This window comes from Gossypium arboreum, chromosome 6, assembly GCF_025698485.1.
Source record: "Gossypium arboreum isolate Shixiya-1 chromosome 6, ASM2569848v2, whole genome shotgun sequence".
In the NCBI taxonomy this organism is placed as follows: Eukaryota; Viridiplantae; Streptophyta; class Magnoliopsida; order Malvales; family Malvaceae; genus Gossypium; species Gossypium arboreum.
In genome coordinates this window covers 10390769-10414813 of record NC_069075.1, presented here as the reverse complement: position 1 = coordinate 10414813, position 24045 = coordinate 10390769, and the positions used below count along the sequence as shown (strand labels likewise).

At 36.1% G+C, this 24045-nt stretch overlaps 1 long non-coding RNA gene and 1 other non-coding gene across 2 annotated transcripts; both read right to left on the bottom strand.

Moving 5' to 3' along the window:
* Window positions 1–567: 567 nt before the first annotated feature.
* Window positions 568–674, bottom strand: LOC128294475 (small nucleolar RNA R71). The gene has a single exon (XR_008284785.1). It is a non-coding gene; the product is annotated as a small nucleolar RNA R71 (small nucleolar RNA).
* Window positions 675–15187: 14513 nt separating this feature from the next.
* Window positions 15188–15610, bottom strand: LOC128294021 (uncharacterized). The gene is made up of 3 exons (XR_008284194.1): window positions 15548–15610; window positions 15349–15433; window positions 15188–15234 (listed from the first exon to the last, which is right to left on the bottom strand). It is a non-coding gene; the product is annotated as an uncharacterized LOC128294021 (long non-coding RNA).
* Window positions 15611–24045: the final 8435 nt, after the last annotated feature.

The following is a 24045-nucleotide window of genomic DNA, read 5'->3' as shown; positions in this document are numbered from 1 at the left end:
ATCCAATAAATCAGAATCCTGCTCCATGCACTATGTATGATTATGCTAAACCTAATTTAACAGGGACTAAGTCAAGCATAGTTAGACCTCCTATTGCTGCAAATAATTTTGAACTGAAACCTAACACAATTCAAATGATACAACAGTTTGTTCAGTTTGATGGAGCAGGATTCTGATCCAATAAATCAGAATCCTACTCCATGCACTATGTATGATTATGCTAAACCTAATTTAACAGGAACTGAGTCAAGTATAGTTAGACCTGCTATTGCTGCAAATAATTTTGAACTGAAACCTAACACAATTCAAATGATACAACAGTTTGTTCAGTTTGATGGTTTGCAGGACAAGGATCCCAACGCTCACTTGGCAAATTTCCTAGAATTTTGCGATACCTTTAAAATTAATGGCGTTTCTAATGACGCCATTCGCCTTTAGTTGTTTCCCTTTTCGTTAAGGAATAAGGCTAAACAATGGTTGAACTCGTTACCACAAGGGTCAATCATTACTTGGGAACAAATGACCGAAAAGTTTTTATTAAAATATTTTTCGTCGGCTAAAACAGCCAAATTACGTAATGATATCTCTTCTTTTGTGCAGATGGATTTAGAAACACTCTACAATGGATGGGAGAGATACAAGGACCTTTTGAGAAGGTGCCCTCACCATGGGTTACCGCTTTGGCTACAGGTTCAAACATTTCATAATGGCCTGAATCCTTCGACTCGGCAGATGATTGATGCAGCCGCTGGAGGAACTATCAATAATAAGACACCTGAGGCAGCTTACAAATTTATTGAGGATAAAGCGTCAAGTTATGAGAACAAAGCCGACAAAAGCAGCCGGTGTTTTCAACCTCGCCATGGTTACTATGCTATCTAACCAAGTAGAACTCTTAAATAAAAAGATTGACAGTTTGTGTGGTTCTACTCAGGTACATCCAGTGATGAGGTGCGATTTGAATGGAGGAGAAGCATGCACAGAATATCAAACCTTCAACCCTAGCATCAAGGAGGAACAAGTCCAATATATGGGTAACAATAACTCTAGACCCCAAAATAACCCTATAGTAACACTTATAATGCATGTTGGAGGAACCATCCCAATTTCTCGTGAGGCGGTTAAGGATATCAAAGGCCACAACATCCTCTGGGTTTTCAACAACCACCTTACCAGCAAGAAAAGATGTTGAACCTTGAGGAGATGTTAACAAAATTCATCTCGGTGTCAGAAACTCATTTCCAAAATACCAAGACAATTCTTAAGAATCAACAAGCGTCAATCCAAGGGCTCAAAACTCAGATAGGCCAACTCGCCAAATTGTTTTCTGAACGACCGCAAGGTAGTTTGCCGAGTTACACTGAATCTAACCCAAGGGAGAAAATCAATGCAATTACCATTCAAGATGCGGAAGGGTTAGTTGCACCAGAACCAGAACCAAAACAAGAAACTGTGGTAAGTAAAGGTAAGGGTGAGGTAGGCCACAATGACCAGAAACTGGTAAGTAAAGAATACAAACCTCGTGTGCCATACCCAAACGCGACAAGTAAAGACCACACAGAAGAATAATTTGGTAAATTCCTTAAATTACTAAAAAAGTTACATATTAATTTACCGTTTATTGAGGCTCTTTCGCAGATAAATGAAAGTTGGATGAGGCATCGCATGTGGAATTGAATGCAATTTGCTCAGCCATATTATAGGATAAGCTACCCAACAAATTATCCAGGGAGTTTTACGATTCCTTGTTTAATTGGTAGTTTAGATGCTCATAATGTATTGGCTGACTTAGGGGCAAGCATTATTGTTACGCCTTATAAAATGTTTAAACAGCTAGCTCTTGGGAAACCCAAACAAACTAGGATGAGCATTCAATTGGCTAATAAAACCATTAGTTTCCTAGGGGTATCATTGAAGATGTTCTTGTTAAACTTGATCAATTTATATACCCAGTAGACTTTGTTGTTTTAGACATGGAAGAGGATAGTAACGCATCTTTAATTTTAGGACGACCCTTTTTAGCGACTGCTAGAAACATTATTGATGTTGGCACAGGTGAACTCACACTTCATGTGGGAGATGAAACAATCACCCTTCAAGCTCGTAATTCGAGTAACACATCAAAAATTGAAGGTGGTTGTATAAATCATTCTACTAGTACTGATCATGTGGTGAAACCCTCTGTGCAGGAAACAGTTATGAAGAACGCATATGAGTCGTGTTCAAACAACAACAAATGACCTATCTATGAAGAACGAGGGCTACAAATCAAGGAGTTAGATGAATGGCAGACACAGAAATTGAGAACACCAGATAAACCAAAATCGAGCCAAGACGAGCTCAATATCTTAACAAATCAACCTCAGGTTAGAGACAAAGTACTGCTAGATGCAGCAGATCCTCGCATTGCCACTTCTGAACCTAATGAAGAAATTCCTCTTACGGTACTCAGTATTTTCCCATATGGTACAATCGAGGTAATTCATCCTAAATTCGGTACTTTTAAGGTAAACAATACTTGTCTTAAACCTTATGTTGATAAAGTTGATAGCAGGGATGAGGAGTGTAAACTCCTCGCACCATCTTGACCATGTAGAAGAGAGGTAAGTCCAGCTTAAGACTATAAATAAGCGCTTCTCGGGAGGCAACCCGAGCACTAACGGTGCTAACTTTTTTAAACTTTAGTCTTTAACATTAAATTCACTAATTGAGTCACTGAACACATGATTTTCAGAACCACACGATCAGGAACACGGGCGTGCCGTAGGCCGTGCACATACCACGAGATGTAACCCGATTGTGTGAAAATAGGGCAAAAATTTTTGCCCCAACACGAGATGCGATAAGTTGCCACGACCGTGCGACATGGCCGTGGGCGAAACTACCAAAATAACATGGGCGTGCGACACGCCCGTGTTTCGAAACCGTGGGCAAACATGTCAATTTAACATGGATGTGTGTCTGCATACACGGGCGTGGGAGGAGCGAATGAAGATTGACACGGTCGTACAACATGGCCTAGTACACTGATGTGCCCAATTTCGAAAACCACAAAATGCACGGGCTGAAATGAAGGCACACGGGAGTGCCCCACGGCCGATTGCCCCAATTTCTCTATAAACACCTATTATCTATCTTAGCTTTATCTTTATATTTTAAAATTACTTTTTATTTCCTGTTAATACTATTTTAACTTGAGTTTTTACAATTTTTATTTTTGGTTATTTCATTACGAGTAATTATGCTTCTTTATATTTCCTAAAGAGTTCCTTATTTTATCACAGTCATAAAGAGCTCCAAAGCTCATCATCAAACAGGAACTAAAAACTCCAATGGCGCAGGACTTATGGACTAATGAACCTCTACCACCACCTGAGTATCCTTCTCCACCCTCATTATTGCTTTGGCCGATTATTCTCCATAACTCCAATCCAAGGAGTTCATTCATCATTCAGGAAGATTCACTTCTCTCCCTATCTTATGATTATATATCTATTTTTTTTAATATATCTATCTTTGTACATTGAGGGCAATGTACATCTTAAGTGTGGGGGTCTTTTATATCATCATTAGAAATCCCTGAATTGTATCTTATTCTCATGTAAATCACTCATATCACTATTAGAATGGATTTTTAATTAATTTATGATTTTTATTGATATGTCTTGAATTAAAACATAGGCATTTAGGCATTGAGTGTTTAAACTTTAAGACATTAGGGAATCAAGCACGATAAGTTGATTTTTGAAGAATTAAAAACTTTTAGGTTGTTTTTCCCAAGTTTAGGTATTATCTTGAGTTGAAATTCATAGGTTTAAACATCAAAAAGCCATAATTTTTGTGAGATTTTGAGCTTTTAGAGCATCTATTATTTCTTTCATGCTCACTTTTATTGTTGCTTTGAGTGTGTCAGTATTGAATTGTTATTCTAGAACTTGCTTGATTATGCATGTCAAGACCACACCATTTGATTTGATATGTCAAAATGATAAAGGCACTTAGGTTTAACCCACTCACTCTATAAAAGCCTACCTTCATAATTAACCCTTAGTGAACCCCTTTGAGCCTAACAAACCATTAATTGATTTACCCTCAATATAAACCCATAACCCATTATTATTTAAATCCCTTAATTTGATCCCTATTTTTGTCGAGATTTGATTTGAACTAATTGCTTAGCTATGTTTTGTTCTTCTATGTATTTGACTGATTCAATAAAAAAAACAACAACAACAATACTTACATACATATTAGTAGTAATTCGCCATTTTTGAGCTTGAGTGTTAATTCCATATTCTGAGAAGAAGCTCACTTTTATTCAACTGATGACTAGTCATTTTTCTAGCAAGGTAATTTTTCAATTCAATCTCGATTCTAACCTTTTCTTTCAGCTTGTGACCACACCCCCTAACCAAAGCCACGTTACAACCCTCTAAAGACCTTTTTGATTGAGATATCATCTCAATATATTGTGGTGCAGATTTGATTTTCAAACAAGCCTATGGTAATAACTTTTCATATTGACTAATGAGTGCTTTAATTGACATCTTTAAACACCTTGAGTGGTTTGAGTGAATCTTTAGTGAGGATGTTAAACTCTACGATATTTTGATCAAGGTACTCACTTAGATGAGGGGAGACACCTATGTTTTCATGATAAAATGCTTAACTTAGAATGTCTAAAACTTTAATGTACTTTTAGTTGAATTTTCTATATATAAATACTTATGGATTATTTTGAGAATTTATTGATAGGGATTATAAATTGAGAAGAATTTATTTTGATCGTGAGTTAAGGATTTTTCTTGAGGACAAGCAAATGCTTAAGTGTGGGGGTATTTGATAAACCGTAATTTATACATATTTTTATCCCATGCTTAGCGCATTTACCAATGATTTCTCCTTGGATTTGGTGAATTCGATGCTCCTAATCCTTTAATTTCATGTTTTATACTTAGGTGAGCATAGGAGAGTAAAAAGAGCGAGAAACGGGCCAAAAAGGAAGAAAATAGACCTACATGGGAAAACAACACGGCCTGGACTTCCTCACACGGGCGTGTCACACAGTCGTGTCAATTTGGCAGGATCAAAGCATGACTTACATGGGTAGACCACACGCCCGTGCCTAGTTAACAGCTTTAACCACAGGCTGGAGTAATCGCACACGGGCATGTCACACGGGCGTGTCCCTGCCAAGCCCAAGTTTAGTCCAATTCAGAAAAGGCCAATTTTTAGGGCTCTTAGGCATTCAAAAGCCTATTTAAACACTTGAGGAGACACTTAGGAGGGGGATGCAGAGTAGGAAGCAAGGAATTACTCAAGGAAAGCCAATTGATCCATCTCAAGAGCTAGATTCATCATCAAGACTAGAGATTTCCCTTCAAGTTCCTTCAGGAGTTTTGGGTTTTATTATGTTTTGTTATCTCTATGCTTTTGAGATATTTTCTTTCATAAATATGAATTAAACCCCCTAAATACCTAAGGGGAATGAAACCTAAGACAAATCTTGTTATTATTACCTGAATTGTTTGATAAATATTTGATTTGTTCTTAATTATGTGTTCTTAATTCTTGTTTTAATATTCCAAGATATTGATTCAAGTTAACGCTCTTATTCAGAGGAGGAATAGACCCTGTCTAAGAGTAAAATTGTCATAATTAAGCGGAATTGATTGTGTGCCTAGAGATAGGGTGACATGATTTTGCTGGATTAAGGTGAAACCTAATAAGAGAATCCATAGATCGAGTTAATGCAATTCTAGGGTGTTAATTAGAAAGAGATTTCGATTATTCAACCTAGGGTTAGACATTATTAGTCTCGAGAGAGATAATAATATAACTTAGGGATTTCTATGGATCAAGTCAAATGAATAAATCTTCTGATTCAGAGTCAAATAACAAGTGAAGTCTAGGTGGATTTTTCCTTAGGTATTGTCTCAATCAATCGAATTTTCCCAAAAGTATTTTCCCGAGTTTTCTTTCTGTGCATTATTAGTTAGTAATTAGTTTAGATAACCAAACCTCTTAGTTTTTAGGCTAAATAATAAAAAGGAAGTAAAAACTGGCACTCGTAGTTCCTTTTCGATAATCCGGTCTTGCTAAGCTATACTACTGCTCGATAGGTACACTTGCCTTGATCGTGATAATAAGTTAGTCTCAAGAACGATTCATTTATAAATCTTTAAAACCTTTTACTAATATCACGCATCAAAAAGCAGAGCATCAGGTGCCATCAGGATTATTACAGCCTGTTATGATTCCTGAGTGGAAATAAGAGCAAGTTACAATGGTTTTCGTACATGGTTTGCTTGTAACACTGAAAAAGAAAGATTCGATCTGGGTAATTGCTGATAGATAAACTAAGTTGGCCTATTTTATTCCAGTTAGAACATATGTATTAAAGATTGTGAGATTGCACAGAGTTCCAACATCTATTATTTCTAATCGTGATTCGCAGTTTACATCGAGAATTTAGAGTACACTTCACGAGGCTTTGGACACCAAACTCAATTTTAGTACGACATTTCATCCTTAAGTAGACAGGTAATCAGAATGAGTAATTCAGATTTTAAAGGATATGCTACAATGTTGTATTCTTGAGTTCGAGGGTAGTTGGGAAAAATATCTACTATTAGCTTAATTCAATTATAATAACAATTATTAATCCAGTATTAAAATGACATCGTTTGAAACTTTATACAAAAGAAAATGTAAAACGCCATTGTATTGGTCTGAGCTAAATGAATCCAAAATGGTAGGGATTGATTTGATTCGAGAAACTGAAGACAAAGTTCAAATTATTCAAGGTTGTTTGAAAGTTGCATCTGATAGTCAAAAGTTGTATGCAGATTTGAAAAGAAAAAACATAGAAATTATTATTGGCTATCACGTATTTTTAAAAGTTTTTTCGTGGAAGAAAGTGCTATGATTCAGCAAGAAAGGAAAGTTGACTCCTAGATTTATTGGGCCATACGAGATTACCGAAAGAATCAGTCTTGTAGCTTACAGATTAGCTTTACCTCCTGAACTTAAGAAAATTCATAACGTGTTCCACATTTCAATGCTATGACGGTATAGATTTGATTCTTCACACTTGATTCCTCATAGTGAAATTGAATTATAGCCAGGTTTGACATATTTTGAAGAACTAGTGAAAATTTTGGCTCGGGAAGTTAAAGAACTTCGGAATAAACCAGTATCATTGGTGAAAGTCTTGTAGCATTGGCATGGTACTAAGGAGGCTACCTGGGAAGCTGAGGAATCGATGAAATTACAATAACCGAATCTATTCTCAGGTAACAATTTCGAGGACGAAATCTCCTAAAGGGGGAGTTGTAACAACCCATTTTTTAGTGGTGACGGAACAGTGGTTCCGGACCACAAATTTTTGTTGTATCGACTTGTAAATATTTTTAATACCATAATTATGGAGTCATTAGAGTCGTATTAAAATTTGGTTCAAAAATTTTAATGTTCAGTTAGCTAATTAAAGAAAAAGGACTAAATTGAAAAAGGTGCAAAACTTGTTAATTATTGCATTTAGATGATTTAATTGTTTAACTAATAAATATAGGAGGGCCAATAAGGCAATTAAACCTTATTGTTTGTTAGTGGACGGTTTTGGACTGAAAATTAAAGAAAAATTCATTTAATAATAAAATTGTAATTATTTCAAAATTAATAATACAAATTGAAGGCAAAAGACATTTCTTCTTCATTTTCTCTTCATCCTTGCCAAAAACACCATAGAAGCATAGTTTGGAGGTTCAGTTAGTCTATTCCTTTGCATGAGTAAGTTTTTTAGCCTTATTTTTAATGAATTTTATGTTTTTGAGATCGTTGCAACTAAGTCTAGCTAGCTCATACCTTTGTTTTTGAATCTGTTAAAAATTTTAGAAGTTTCCATTGATGAATCTTGAATGTTTTTTATGATAACTATGTGTTTGAAGCTTTGATTGTGGTATTTGGTTGTTTTGTGAACTGATTTTTGTTAGATTTTGATTTAAGGATTGAATTGTTAAAATGTTAAAATTTCAAGGTTTGAAAGTGAATTTGATTATAATAGGACTATTAAAGGGTCTAGTATATTTGACTGTAATTTGATTATTAGAAAATGGTCAATTTGATGATTTTTGGGTTAAAGGACTAAATTATGAAAGCTATAAAAGTTTAGAGAAAATGTGTAATTAATGAAAAGTTAAGGGTCATATGCATTGAATGGAATGTGAAATGTGTATGAGATTAATATTTTTGTGTTTAACTTGTAACACTCCTAGCCCGTATTTGTCGCCGGAATAGGACTACGGAGTATTACCGAAAAATTTACATCACACACGAACAAATATTCAAAAGAATCAAAATAATTTATAAATCATAGCAATGTTATTCTTACTCAAACATATTTTCCCTTATACGAGCCATCGAGGCCCTTAAAACACATTAGAAACGAATCAGGACTAAATTGAAAACATATAGAATTTTTGGGAAAAAGTTTAAAATTTTCATACTGCAGGGGTCACATGGTCGTATGGCTAGGTCGTGTGGACACTCGAAGTAGGGACACACAGCCATGTTCCAGCCTGTGTCCATGTCCGTATAACTCTTTAACTTGGGTCACATGGCCAAGCCACATGCTTGTGTGTCAAGTCGTGTACCTCTCAAAATGACCTCACACGCCCGTTTGCCAAGTCGTGTGCTAGGTCATGCAACTGCTTGACTTGCAACCCTTTGAAACCTACAGGATACACAAGGTCGTGTCATATGGCCGTGTGTCACACACGGCTAAGACATACACTCATGTCTATGTTGACGAAAAATAGACCATTTTCAAGCCATTTTCCTCACCCAAAACTTGGCCACTTATACAAGCCAAATGCACCTATTTTCATGCATCCAAATGGTACCTAACACATGTGTATTAAAGCTAAATCGTCATAATGTTTAATCACACGACCAATATGCCTAAAAGGCATCTTAATTACAACAATTAAACTTGATTATACATTTGCTAAGTTTAGCCATAAATCAACCAACTATTAGAACTAATTCTATACCAACATTTACCACAATGTTTGTAACGCCTCAAAATATCTGTAGTTGATTCTGTGAATAATTGACACAACTGTGTATCTGCTTCAATGGTTAAGTGTTCTGGATGTGTGTGAGAGGTTCCAAGTTCAAGCCCTAGCTTTGGCAAATTTTGGCTTTTTCCTGAATTAAGCCTTAACTTCTAGTCAGCAGGCTTATATTAAGGCCTTGTTTGGTTCACATGAATGGCTTAGCCATTCCTCCTTATTCAACACAACGGCCTTATTCAAGGTTTTGTTGGCTGTAAAACCTATTCAATGGAATAGCTTATTCCTCAAAACCACTGAATAGCAATTCAACGCCATCACTAATGAATAGCTATTCAATGCTTCCAGTAATACACAAAAATATTTTTCTTTCTTTTTCTACCCATCTCACATCTCTTCAGACTCCCTACTCCCATCTAAGATTTTTTCAACAAATCTCAAAGATTATCGTGCGGTATGAAATTTCTCTGTTTTATTTAAACTTTCTCTTTACCCTCACCATTCTCCCAATATACCTATATAGAACGTTTGGAGTGAGCAAGGAAACCTATATAGAACGTTTGGAGTGAGCAAGAAGAGGGGTTGAAAGAACAACAGTAGCAACCATGGTGAAGAAGATTAGCGTAACAAAGAAAGCTTTGATTCCAGGTTTAATCAAACCCTCAAGAATGTCCAAGGATACCTCTTTTTAATCGTTCCAATTTCCCATTACTTTTCTTCCTCTATTTTCTTTCTGGTTTCTCAATATTGATTTTGGATTGTTCTTTTTCATTGGATTTAGAGAAATACATTCTAATCTTTCGAATTTCAGTTTTGATTCTGAATTCCTGTGGAAGAATTTTTTCTCTTTCGGGAGAAATTTTGACTTTGCAAAAGTTTTCAATTAGGTTTATTGGGTTTAATTTTTTGTGGTTTGCACTTAGATTGAAAGCGCCTTTTGGGAATTAAAGCCAGATCTCGCAAGTTCTACTTAATGGCATAACCTAGTTTTTTTTTCTTTTGGAAGATGATCCTTTCATCTTTGTGCTTAGATCATAGTATTTATCTATTTTTCCCTAAAAAGTCTGAAATTTTGGTTTATGTTGTAATTTGATCATGGCATTATTGTTGAGGAATCATAGGCATCACAAGGATTCAAAAAGGGTTACTCATTGTCTTTTAGCATGGAGGGAGAGGCCATCGATTTGGCATATTAAATAGTTGTTTCTTCATATTAAGAAGTTTGAGAGGTGGGAGACGGTTAAAGTTGTAAAGGCAAGGAGAAATTTTGTGCTCGTAAGGAAGAATTCGGTAAGTATTCCTTGAAATTTACACACACTTACTCGTTTAGTTAAATTTCAATTCGAATTAAACTAGTTGGTGGCTTCAATTAAGTGGTCTGAATTTTATTATTAAACTGTCAATTAACTGCTATTGATTTTTGGTTAGGAGCAAATAAATCATGTTGGAAATTTGAAGAAATGGTTGTAAATAAAAAGAAAAAATGGTTGTTGTTGGTCATGGTGTGAGTTTAAGTTATTTCTTGAATGATTTATTGTACTCTAATGATGGTATGTGTGATGAAAATTGAAGGAAAAGTCTTAATGATTGTTAGTTGTTGAGTGAACTGTCGAGGCATGAAAACTCCATGCATGCTGTCAGAATATGACTTTTTGTAATGAAATTAAGGTAACCTGCTGCTGGAATTGATTAAATATTAATGTCCTAAGCTAAAATTAGAAGATGTCATAGTTATAATTAAGATTTCGTACTACTTCGTCTTGATTAATGTAATAGCCCGATTTAGACCCTAATCGGAACGGTGGTTTCGGGACCACGAATCCGAGTCAGAAAAATATTTAAAAATTATTTTCTGTGTTTATTTTGTGTGAATTTATATCTGTGAAATTTTCGTGATTTAATTTTGTCGCTTAGGTGTCTGATTAAATAAAATGACTTAATCGTGTAAATTGAAAATTGGTAGTTTAATATGTAAAGGGCCGAATGGTTAGTGGTTTCCTAAGTTGGTGTGTTTATGTTGCAATTACACCAATTGCATGTTGTTTGGACAGTAATAACCATATATGTTGTGATTTTAATATTATTTCATAAAGGTTAAATTAGTAAATGAAATAACATGTATAATATATCTAATATTAACATAATTAAAAACCATGTCTTATTTTAATTCACCATTGCCGAAACAAAAACAAGAACAAAAAAAGAAAAAGAAAGCTAGGGTTCGGTCTTGTTCAAGCTAGATTAAGGTACGTGTTCAGCTCGGTTTTTGATAATTTCTATGTTTTTGAGATCGTTGCTTCGAGTACTACAAAACCCAAGCTTTAATTTTTGATTTTGATGAATATTTTGAGTTGTTCCATTGTTGATAGCTTGTGATTTTTGTTGTTTGATGATGAAAAATGAAAGATATGCTTTAGATTAACATATTTTGTATTGGAGTTTTTGCTGATTTTGAGTAATTAGGATTTAATTGCAAAAATAATAATTTGAAGGACTAAAATGTGAAATAAATGAAATATATGGACTTGTATGGTAATGGGTAAGATTCGGCCAAACATGGGTAATTGGAAATTTTGTGTATTTTGTGTTTTGTGCAATAGGGACTAAATTGTAAAAATTGTAAATGTCAGGGGTAATTTACCCATTTAAGTGTTTTTGGACTAAATTGAATGAAAATATATTTGAATGAGCTTAATTTGAATATGTTTAGATCAAGAACCAAACAATGGACTGGGGAAAAACGAAAGTTGTCGATTAGCGGCCTCGTCCCGTTTTACGACGTCCGAGGTAAGCTTTTAAGCAAATAGACGTGTTTATTGGTAATTCAATGTTATATTTATATGATGTTCTGAAATTTTAGAATTAAAATATGTCATGGCAGAATATGTTTAAATTTGGCTACGACACTTCCGAGTTCGATTCGACCAAAATACGACATTCGAAAGGCCCGTATGAACCTTAAGAATAGCTAGGAGACATATGTCATGACATAGGATTCCGATATATATGTACGAGTAAGAACATGGCATCGATTTGTGATTTCGATATGTGTTTACGAGTAAGACTCTGTCTGGGACAGTGGCATCGCTATGTGGCTACATGTAAGACCACGTCTGGGATGTCGGCATTCTACGATTTATGTGATTGTCTGAGTGTCCTATCCAATTTCGAATGGTTCATCAGGCAAAGGTAAATTGAGTATGAATGTGTGATATGAGTTAAACGGCCAGGTATGAATTAGTTGTTTGGCTATTAATGATAAGGTAAGTTGGTGCCTAATATTTGTTTTATTCATGCATATTGGTGATAATGATTTTAGGTAATATTAGTATATGTGTATTCGGCTTTGTTGTTATACAAGTTGAGTATGGAAAAATGATTCATAGTTAAGTGCAATGTATGTTTAGGTATAATTGGCCTTGTTGATATATATATATATATATATATATATATGCGATACTACATAGTGATCTTTGACCTTATGTATAAAAGTATAAGCAAGCATGATTATAATATAACTAGTGGTTTTGAGATGTTGAATATTAATATGCTTCATTGGTCAGGTGAGTATTCGGCCAAGTAAGAAATGTAATTACTTGTTGTGATATTTTTGACTCTTGAATTTGCATATAAAGGAATATGTGTATTCGACAGGGTAAAACAATGTGGTTGGAAAGTTGAATGATAAAATGAAAATTTGTGTATTTTATCATTCGACCAAGATAATGTTCAAGTGCAAATGTATATATGTGGATGTATTTACAAGTTATAAGTTGAGATTAAATGGTGTTTAGTTATTATAAATATTAGTTAACTTAATTGAGTTAAATACTTGTTGGGTCTATTAGTTGCTTATGACTTACTAAGCTATAATAGCTTACTGTGTGCATATTTGTTTTTGTTTTATAGATTTTGGAAATCAAGTTACAAGCTTGGGGATCGCCTGCGAAGTTCATCACACTATCTACTATTTTGGGTTCCTTTATAAGTTAAATACGAATTATGGCATGTATAGGCTAAAATGTGGTTTGAACGATAAATTCTGGTTGTGTATAAAGCCATGCGAAAATGGCTAATCAATATGTTTGAATTTAATCCTGCTAGGTAGGGTCTATGATGATTATGATTATATGTTGCATGTTACATATATGATTATTACATGAGGTAAATTTTGCATGTTTGGATAATGAGCAATGGCTTTGAAAGAATCGTGACTGATTCATTGATGTTAATTCGTATATGAAATATATTTATGAATGTAACACCCCAAACCCAGCCTAGACGTTATGGCCGAATCTGACATGCCACATTGGAGTTGAAAACCCATGTTCCGTTTTAGTGTTTTAAAAACCATATATTTTGTTGAGTTAACAAAGTGTATGGAATCTGGGCACCAGGTAGGTATCCGAGACAGAGGAGGTGAGCCATGAAGGCTGCTTAAGTACCAAGCTCTTTGATTGGATCCAATCCTAGACATGCTCACAACCATAGCCACACTTTGTTATATCGAGTTTAAATTTGTTTAAGTGGACGTCTTTGATAAATCGATTAATCGTGGTGTTGAGATATTTTGAAAACAAGTATCGCTTTGAAAACACGTCTTAAGTCTAGCCCATTTGAACAATTATCAACCAGGTTTGAAGTTATTAAAAATAAATAATCCCGAGAAGAAATAAAGAAAAAGTTAAAAATGGCCTTATTACATCCCCAAAAATAAATAATAGTTAAAGGAAATTAAATGAAAACCAATGCTTATTTAAAGGTCCAAAAGCGATCACCGTGGCCACTCAAGAATCCCTCCTACCCAAGTCCCCATATTAAGGCTCACTGCAAGGTTAAGGAAAGGGGTGAGTTTGGAAACTCAGTGCAACAAGCCCTTTCGAGCCCAAAACAATAACACTGTTGGGTCTAAGCCCAAATCCAATCTCAAACATGTCTTGGGCCATAGCCCTTTTTCATATTTCATATTTCATAACACTGGTCAAGCCTTTTCAAATTTCATATTCTTGGGCGAAGCCTTTCTTCAGAAATCGGTATGGCCCATAGGCCCATTTCAATATCACATATAATGTCAATGAAAGAATGCAAGCCCATTTCAATATCACATGAAATACCAATGAATGTATGCAAACCCATTTGGGAGACTACTCAACCCACCATCTGCTACTCTCCACCGTACCAACCAAAGACACCATGTGGGGATTAACTCGACCCACCCCGCCATAACTCTCCACCGGCAAAGATAGTCTTTATCATATAACCGGAGGCCTTGCCTCTTTTAATAATCGGGCAAAAGCCCTTTAATAATCAGGCGTAAGCCTTTTTGATAATCGGGGCATAAGCCCTTTTGATAACTGGGGCATAAGCCCTTTTGATAACTGGGGCATAAGCCCTTTAATAACTGGGGCATAAGCCCTTTAATAACTGGGGCATAAGCCCTTTTGCACTTCCTCCATCCATATAAAAACCCAACCCAATGCATTTATGAACATCTCATGTGCATATCATACATATCATGTGCATATCATACATGTCATGTGCATATCAGACATATCATGTTTATCAAAATCCCATGCATTAAGTTCATACATAAACCCTAGGGGTATAATGGTCATTTTTACCTAGGGGCAAAATGGTCATTTTCATATTATAAGGGTAATATCGTAATTTTACCAAAAATTAGGTTCATCATCAGTTACTAACTATTCATTTGTGTAAACCGCGTTTCTAGCCCACTTTTAACGAAACTGAGTTATTGGGCCTAAAACCCCTAATGGGCCCTACTTAGCCGATTTTGTCATCTAGGCCCATTTAGCCTATATCCATAATAGTGTTAATAGTCTTAACGAGCAATTTAATGATTTTCGTTTTCTACCAATTTTACCCAAATGGGCCCGAAAGCCTATTGGGCCCTATTGCAGCCCCTAGAGGCCCAACTTACCGTGAATGCCAAAAATCACGTTCTTACCATTTCCAATGTTCCCGATCATAATCTCATCGATTCTAACTAACTAGTGAGCGTTCGCTTGCTCACAAGTCCTCGAAATGCCAGAATTTCGGCATTTCGGCTTTTCGGCATTCATCGCTTTAAACTATGAAAAGGGTTCGTTACACACCTGATTTGAGATATTCCTTGACGAGATCTCCTATGCGATTTCTCCTATAATCAACCACTTACAGATTAGACCATGTTAATATTAAACCAAATCGAAAACCACCTATTATCATCACTTACACATTCGGCCACCATCCCCAATGGCCCTTGGGTTCATACCTTTGCCGATGTTGATGACTAGATTTAGTCACTCCAATGATCCAAGCTTTTCACACACTCCTCGATCAGTAGCCTTTAATCCTCACTAGCACCAACAAACCAAATAACACCAAAAACCCTTTTAGCCTTAGTCGACAGAGGGGTTTTCAGCTTTTCTTAAACCACAAGATACAAATGGAAAGAAGGTTCGAATACTTACCAAGAGATCTACTCATTGAAGAACGTTCCAAATACCTTCCTACCCCATATCCGTTGTGAATCCAACTTAAACGTGCGTAGAAAATAGATCTAAATATTAATTCCCGAATCACTAAAATATGAAGCTTTGACTTTTCACAAAATATTAATCTAAGCTATTTAGAGGTTAGTACACACTGTTATGGGTTGAAGTTGAAACGCTTCCAAAATCAATTGCCTACGATAACCACCACCTGTCACTCAAACTTAACTAATCCAATATCAATATATGTAAATCCTAAGCACATCAGTCATACGGAACATAAGGGCATATTCGTCATTTTACCATACAGGGGTATTACGGTCACTTTACCCTACAGGGGCTTTACGGTCTTTTTACCTTTTAGGGGTATTTTAGTCATTTCATCCTACAAGGGTGTTTTGGTAAATCAACAAACCAAAGGTATTTCAAGAATTTTGTAAACCAATGGTATTTCTATAATTTTTAGAAAGTCAAGGTATTTCGTAACTTTGTAAATCGTGGTATTTTGGTAATTTTACAAATTGAGGGTATTTGGTAATTTCACAAACCAAGGGTATTTTGGTAATTTTACAAACTAGGGGTATTTTGGTAATTTTACAAACCAAGGGTATTTTAGTAATTTTGTAAATCGAGGTAAAACAAAGAATTCTATAAATCAAGGGTAAAACAAGAATTCTATAAATCGAGGTAAAACGATAATTACGTAAATCGAGGGTAAAACAGTAATTCGTAAGTCGAGGGTAAAACGATAATTATGTAAATCGGGTAAAACGGTAATTATGTAAATTGGGGGTAAAACGATAATTTTACAAATCGAGGGTAAAACAGTAATTCTATAAACTGAGGGTAAAACGGTAATTCTGTAAATCGGGAGTACTTTGGTAATTTTACAAATCGAGGGCATTTCAAGAATTGGTAAACTAAAGTATTCTAAACATGGATAACAATACGAATGGGCCTAAAGCCTATTCTCTACCAAATGGGCCCACACGCTCAGATGGCCCTTTTAGCCCAAACCTAGCCACAGATATGCGATTCACCTAGCCTAGTCCAATATTTACTACACAATCAAACAACTTATCCAATTGGGCCCGTAGGCCCATTGGGCCCACATGGCCTCTTTCGGCCCATCGCGGCCCGAAGTAGCCATCCAACAACAAGAGTAGTGATAAATACACACCTGATAGGAGACTGGAGTTAATCCATGCTCCGAGCACTCTTAGCCGACGCCCAACCCAAACGAGCACGCCATACAGCGAAGGGATCAGCCAAGAAAGGTACATTTACTCTCCTCATAGTTCCCTCTATTTAAAGCCAGCTTCACAACCACTCTTATATTAGCTTCCTGATGTGGGATCCCTCCAACATTAGAGTTTAAATTCAACACCAACTCTTGCCGCCCCCTGTTAGCAAAATAAATGCTCTTTGCTTGCCATGGGATTCGAACCTATGCCTCTCCTTAAATGCTCCACACGCTACTTGCCACTAAGCCACAAGGCTTTTTGTGTCATATTTTATCCCCAATTAATTATAAGGTCTAAAGGCCAAAGTCTAGGTTCCCTTTAAAAACCCAAAATAAATTGCAAGAGCCAAGGCTTGAACCCAGGCTCCCATACAACCTTAATGACGCCACAACCACTAGACTACAAGCTTCCTTGTGTCATTTATTTAACACAATAATTTAAAAACCCTTATCCAAGCATCCAGGTTTTTTTCACTTAATACCAAAATTTTTGCTAAAGCCCAAGTTTGAACCCAAGATTTCTCCAACACTTCTCAAAGCCATTAACCACTAAAGCAAACATTTAATTGTTTCATTTCATTGCACAATTAGATACCTATATACAACCTCCTTACGGACCCCCACTCAAGGCCCAATACTTCTAGGCCCAGATTCGGGGTGTTACAATGAACCTAGTAAATATGTTTGAAACAAGGTAATATTCATGGCTTGGTGTCTTGGATTTTGATAGGGTTCGAAAATATGGAAAAGTTTTTCATGATATATTTTGACCACTTGTGCTATAGCATGTATATTCATGAAAATATAGAAATTGTTCATGTGTGATTTAATAAGTAGGTAATGTAATACGTGAAATGGACATATCATATGTTTTTTTTTTAATTAAAGTCTTGTATTTGCACTTACTTCTAAATGAGCTTGTAGTAGTGGTGGCATGATGCGGATGAAATTGGTAATGTTTACTACCATATTGACCATATGAAAATATATATGTTTAAATCTTCATAAGTGTGATTTTATATATTATGCCTTAAGTGCGACTTGATATAAAGATGTATGCAAATGTGTCTTAGTACACATATAGAGTAAGATAAGTAATTTACTTACGGTATAGATGTTTACTAAGGTGATAAACGCATGTGATTAAATATATTAACTTACTTGACATTTATAAATTTGCAAATTTGTATTAATACTTTATATTGGTCGAATAGTCTAGAAAATGAATTGGATTTAGTTATAACCGAAAGTTGATATTATTTGGTTGTAAGGTGTAAGTTACATATATGAAGTTTGTATAGGCTATCAATGCATTAATGCCTCCAGTACGAAATGGTAGTTGTATTAGCTTATGATTTAAACTTAGTCAATTTTTCGAGACTAATCCATGTGATTATATAAATTTTTTATATAATTGATCAAAATTGTTTTATTCTGTAATGCCTTATGACCCTATTCCAGCGATGGATACAAGTTAGGGGTGTTACATTTTATTGGTATCAAAGCTACGGTTTAGTCGGTTCTAGGACTACGTAGTTTGTGTGAGTTTAGCTATACATGCCATAATTATATACTGTGATAGTGTAATGACTTCTGACATTTGAAATGTGTTTTCATATAGTAAATGGATCCTGACAGAGCTGTAGATGATGATGTCGAGAGTGTAGCGCCTGCACCCGCGCAAGGGATAGCACAGGCTGATTCTCGACCGAATTTGAGTAATCCAGAAAGTGAGGCTAAACAAGCCTTCTATCAAATGATGAATGACTAGTTCACTCAATATATCCGGACTAACCCGGCTGCACAATAACTGCCACCCCTGATTAATCCATCTTCCATGCATGTTGTACCTCAAGTAAGTGATCCATTGCGATTGAATAGACCACATGTTGATAAAATCAGAAAACATGGAGCTGAAGAGTTTAAAGCTATGGATGATGATGATGATGAACGGGCTGAGCTCTGGCTTGATAATACTATCCGTGTGTTTGATAAGTTGTCCTGTACTCCAGATGAATGTTTGAAATGTGCTATATCCTTGCTCCGAGACACAGCATATCACTGGTGGAATACCCTAGTATTAGTAGTTCCGAGAGAGCAGGTGACCTGGGAATTCTTTCAGACTAAGTTCCGTAAGAAATATATCAGTCAGAGATTTATCGATCAGAAGCGTAAAGAATTCCTGGAGCTAAAACAGGGTCGGATGACAGTGAAGGAGTATGAGCGGAAATTCATGAGACTCAGCCGGTATGCCCGAGAGTGTGTTTCTACTGAATCCATAATGTGTAAAAGATTTCAAGATGGGCTGAATGAAGATATCAAATTGTTAGTTGGCATACTTGAGATAAAAGAGTTTGTGGTACTTGTTGAGCGAGCCTGCAAAGTTGAAGAGCTTGGGAAGGAGAAAAGAAAGGCTGACTTTGAAGCTAGAGATGCACACAAAAGAACATCCGGTAAGTCATTCCAATCGATATCAAAGAAGTTCCGAGATGATTTCAACCATTCTAAAGCCACTTCAGGTTACTCTAGACGGGATCAGAATAGACCACCAGTAAGCTCGAGAGCTACCTCAATATTGAGTGTGGGTAATGTCAGATCAAATCAATCTGAGTGTAAACACTGTGGTAAACGACATCCCAGCAGTTGCAGGTTACATGATCGGGCCTGTTTTAAATACGGATCGACAGATCATTATATTCGAGATTACCCAATGTTAGCTGAGGAAAATCCAGTGCAGAATACGAGATCGGGTAATTCTGCAGCTCGAGGTAGACCACCCAGAAATGCTGGTAATACTATTGGCAATCAGAGAGGGACTAAAGATATGATAGTCAGATCTGAGGCTCGTGCACCTGCCAGGGCCGATGCTATACGTGCACGAGAGGAGGCTTCATCCCCAGATGTCATTAATGGTACATTCACTCTTTATAATACTAATATAATTGCATTGATTGATCCTGGTTCTACTCATTCTTATATGTGTGAGACATTAGTATTCAGCAAGACTCTCCCTATTGAGTCTACTGAGTTTGTGATTAGAGTGTCAAACCCCTTGGGCCGGTGTGTTATGGTTGAAAAATTGTGTAAGAATTGTCCCTTAATGGTTCGAGATCTGTGCTTTCTGACTAATTTGATGTTGCTGCCATTTGATGAGTTTGGTATAATTCTAGGTATGGATTGGTTGACTTTACATGATGTTGTTATGAACTGCAAAAGAAAGACCATTGATCTATGGAGCCAGTATGATGAAGTTATTCAGATTGAATCTAGTGATTTGTATGGTTTACCAACAGTGATTTCTTCGATGCTAGCTCAAAAATATGTGAGAAAAAGGTGTGAAGCTTATTTAGCCTATGTGCTCGGCAGTAAAGTGGCTGAAAGAAACATCGAATCAGTACCTGTTGTGTGCGAGTATCCATATGTGTTTCCTAAAGAATTACCGGGTTTGCCACCTATTCGGGAAGTAGAATTTGTTATTGAGTTAATGCCTAGGACGACTCCGATATCTATACCACCGTACAGAATGGCACCTATAGAATTAAAAGAATTGAAAGCTCAGCCGCAAGAATTGACAGATAGAGGTTTTGCCCGACCGAGTTTCTCTCTGTGGGGTGCACCAGTACTATTTGTGAAAAAGAAGGATGAAACTATGAGAATGTGCATTGATTATAGATAGCTCAATAAAGTGACTATAAAGAATAAATATCCGCTTCCATAGATCGACGATCTGTTTGACCAGTTGAAAGGAGCTACAGTATTTTCAAAGATAGATTTGAGATCAGGCTACTATCAGCTTTGGGTTAAAGATTCAGGCATACCAAAGACTGCTTTCTGAACGAGGTACGGACATTATGAGTTTTTGGTTATGCCTTTTGGACTCACTAATACACCTACTGTTTTTATGGATTTGATGAATCGGATCTTCAGACCGTATCTGGACCGGTTTGTGGTTGTGTTTATAGATGACATTTTGATCTACTCTCACGATGAAGCTGAACATGCTGAACATTTGAGATTTGTGTTGCAGACATTGCGAGATAAACAGTTGTATGCGAAATATAGTAAATGTGAGTTCTTGTTAAGTGAAGTTAGTTTTCTAGGCCATGTAGTATCAGCATCAGGTATTCGGGCTGGTCCGAGTAAAATTTTAGCTATACTTGATTGGTAACCTCCGAAGAATGTTTCTGAAGTTCGAAGTTTTCTGGGACTTGCTGGTTATTGTAGACGATTTATGAAAGGTTTCTCTATGATTGCAGCTACGATGACGAAGTTATTACAGAAAGATGTTAAATTCGAGTGGTCAGAGAAGTGCCAGAAGAGTTTTGATCAGTTGAAAGCCCTTTTGACCGAAGCTCCAGTGCTAGTTCAGCCAGAATCGGGTAAAGAATTTATTATTTGTAATGATACATTTTTGAACGGTTTGGGCTGTGTTCTGATCCAGGAAGGCAAAGTTATGGCTTATGCCTCGAGACAGTTAAAGCCACATGAAAGGAATTATTTGACACACAACTTGGAACTATCAGCCATTGTTTTTGCGTTGAAAATTTGGCCTCACTATCTGTTTGGTGAGAAATGTCATGTTTATTCTGATCATAAAAGCCTGAAATATTTGATGACTCAAAAAGATATAAATTTGAGACAACGTCGATGGTTAGAATTGTAACACCCCGTACCCGAGTCCGTTACCGGAGTCGAACACAAGGTGCACACAAACTTGACTTAATCATTTTCACAGTCCATTTAAAATTTTTTCCAGACAAGCTGGTTACTGCATCACTGTCGCCTTAAAAATCATATCTTGAGTTTCAAAGCTCAAAAATCAGTTTTGTAATTTTTCCCTAAAATTAGACTCATATGTCCATCCACAAATTTTTTTCTAGAATTTTTGGTCGGGCCAATTAGTACAGTTTATTAGTTAAAGTCTCCCCTGTTACAGGGATCGACTACACTGACCTTCGCGCATTACGACTTGGATATCTCCCTGTACAGGGATTCAATACTGATGCCGCTTGTTTCTAAAGAAACTAGACTCAAATATGAATCTATACATATATGTAATTACTCCTAATTATCTCTGGTTAATTTACAATGAATTTCCAAAGTCGGAACATGGGATCCAGAAACCGTTCTGGCCCTGTTTCACGAGAACTTTAATATCTCTTAACATATAACTCATATGACCGTTTCGTTTCTTTCATATGAAAGTAGATTCATCAAGGTTCATTTAAATAATTTATTCACTATTTAATTCCATTCCTACTATTTTTAGTGATTTTTCACATCCACATCACTGCTGCTGTTAGCATCTGTTTTCAAGGTAACCTTTACCTACTTCATAATTTCTTTGATTCAACTAGCCCTTTTAGCATACATAGCACAAGGAATGATCATGATTAACCATTCCAATGGCTAATCGTTTCCAAAAATTTCCATACCTCTTAATGAACAACATACAAAATGATTATGATACCATGCCAAAGTGTATATAAGCCATTTTCGCATGGCTATCCAAATTTATACAAAATCAAAGGGGTCTATGACCAACAAACGAAAGAGTAGTCCTATACATGCCATTTCAAAGTTCAACCAAAATTTGTACCAAAAAGGGGGCTTTGATAGTGTGGATGACTTCGACTTCGATGATCCCGAATCCGATATCTAACGAGCGAAATCTATAAAACAGAGCCAAAGCAACGGGTAAGCATTTTAATGCTTAGTAAGTCTCAAGTAATGAAATCAGCTTTGACTAAAGTATTACATTCACATAGCTAAATGAATCACTTTATTAATACACATTCTCATAATCATACTTACTTCACACTTCATCAACATATACACACAAGGTATCAACCTATCTAAGAGCCGAAAGATCGTTAGTCGATTGAACGAATACTATTTCAAACGGATCGACTTTTCCGATGCACATGTAAACATACCTTATCGTATGGGTTTTTCGGCGTATTAATTGAATTTATTACAGCACCAAAACACTCACCTTCAAACCGAGTCTCTTGAATTTAGCGGATATAACCACAAGCACAATTGCCTTGGTCTTAACCCGGATTTGGTAACTTGCACAAATGCCTTGGTCTTAGCCGGATATAACAACTTCATACGAATGCCTTGGTCTTAGCCGGATATAATCACTAGCATAAATGCCTTCGGGACTTAGCCCGGGTATAACAACTCGCACGAATGCCTTCGGGTCTTAGCCCGAATATAATCACTAGCATAAATGCCTTCGGGACTTAGCCCGGGTATCATTCAAATGCTCATGTACACATATATCAATAATCACGACACATCCATATTTCATTCTCGTTACTAAGGCTCAAACACAAAACATTTATCAAACCTTTCCAATTTCGGCTCAATAGCCACACACAAAGAGCATGATTTCAATTGACTTTATAACTTAGTCCCTACGCACATTCGGCTGTCCGCCATAATATGACAAATCATTTCAATATAATTCAAGTAGGGTCATTACTCAAGACTTACCTCGGATGTTGTCGAGCGATTTCGACGGCTATTCGATCACTTTTTCCTTTCCCTTATCCAACTGTGGTCCTCTAAGCTCTTGAGCTAATTCACACAAATTTAACTTATTAAAATCTCATTATGATAGCTTATGGCGAATATGACAAGGAGTTTAAATGGTCATATGGCCATCCTTTAGCTCAAATACACAATGGTCATGCACAATTTTTAATCACAACAAGCAATTCAATACAATTCATTCAAACATCAAAGTGAAGCTCAAGGTACTTAGCCCTTATATACATTAGACATTAGAGTCACATGTGTACGAAATCACGAATCGAATTCAACACATTAGTTAGTACTCTCCTTAGCGAATTTTCCAAGCCAAGAATAGGCATCAATATGCTTGCCTCTAACCGAATGCATGCACACCAACCCCCTTCATGTGGCGAATATGCATGTCCATGTTGAGGCCAATTATACACTTAATACCACACAAAACAACATACATTTTACTAACTAACGATTCCATATTGTAACTCAATACGCATCCATCATTTATTTCATAACCGAAACATCATCATATGCAATTATATACCTTGAGATAGTATATATGTCATACCAATACATCATGTGCAACATATATACATGTAGGTGCAAGGGCCGAATCTCAAGTTGATTATAACTACCTCATATATTTTCATCATGGCCGAATGCTCCTTCCACACCATTTACCTTCATAAAGCATGAA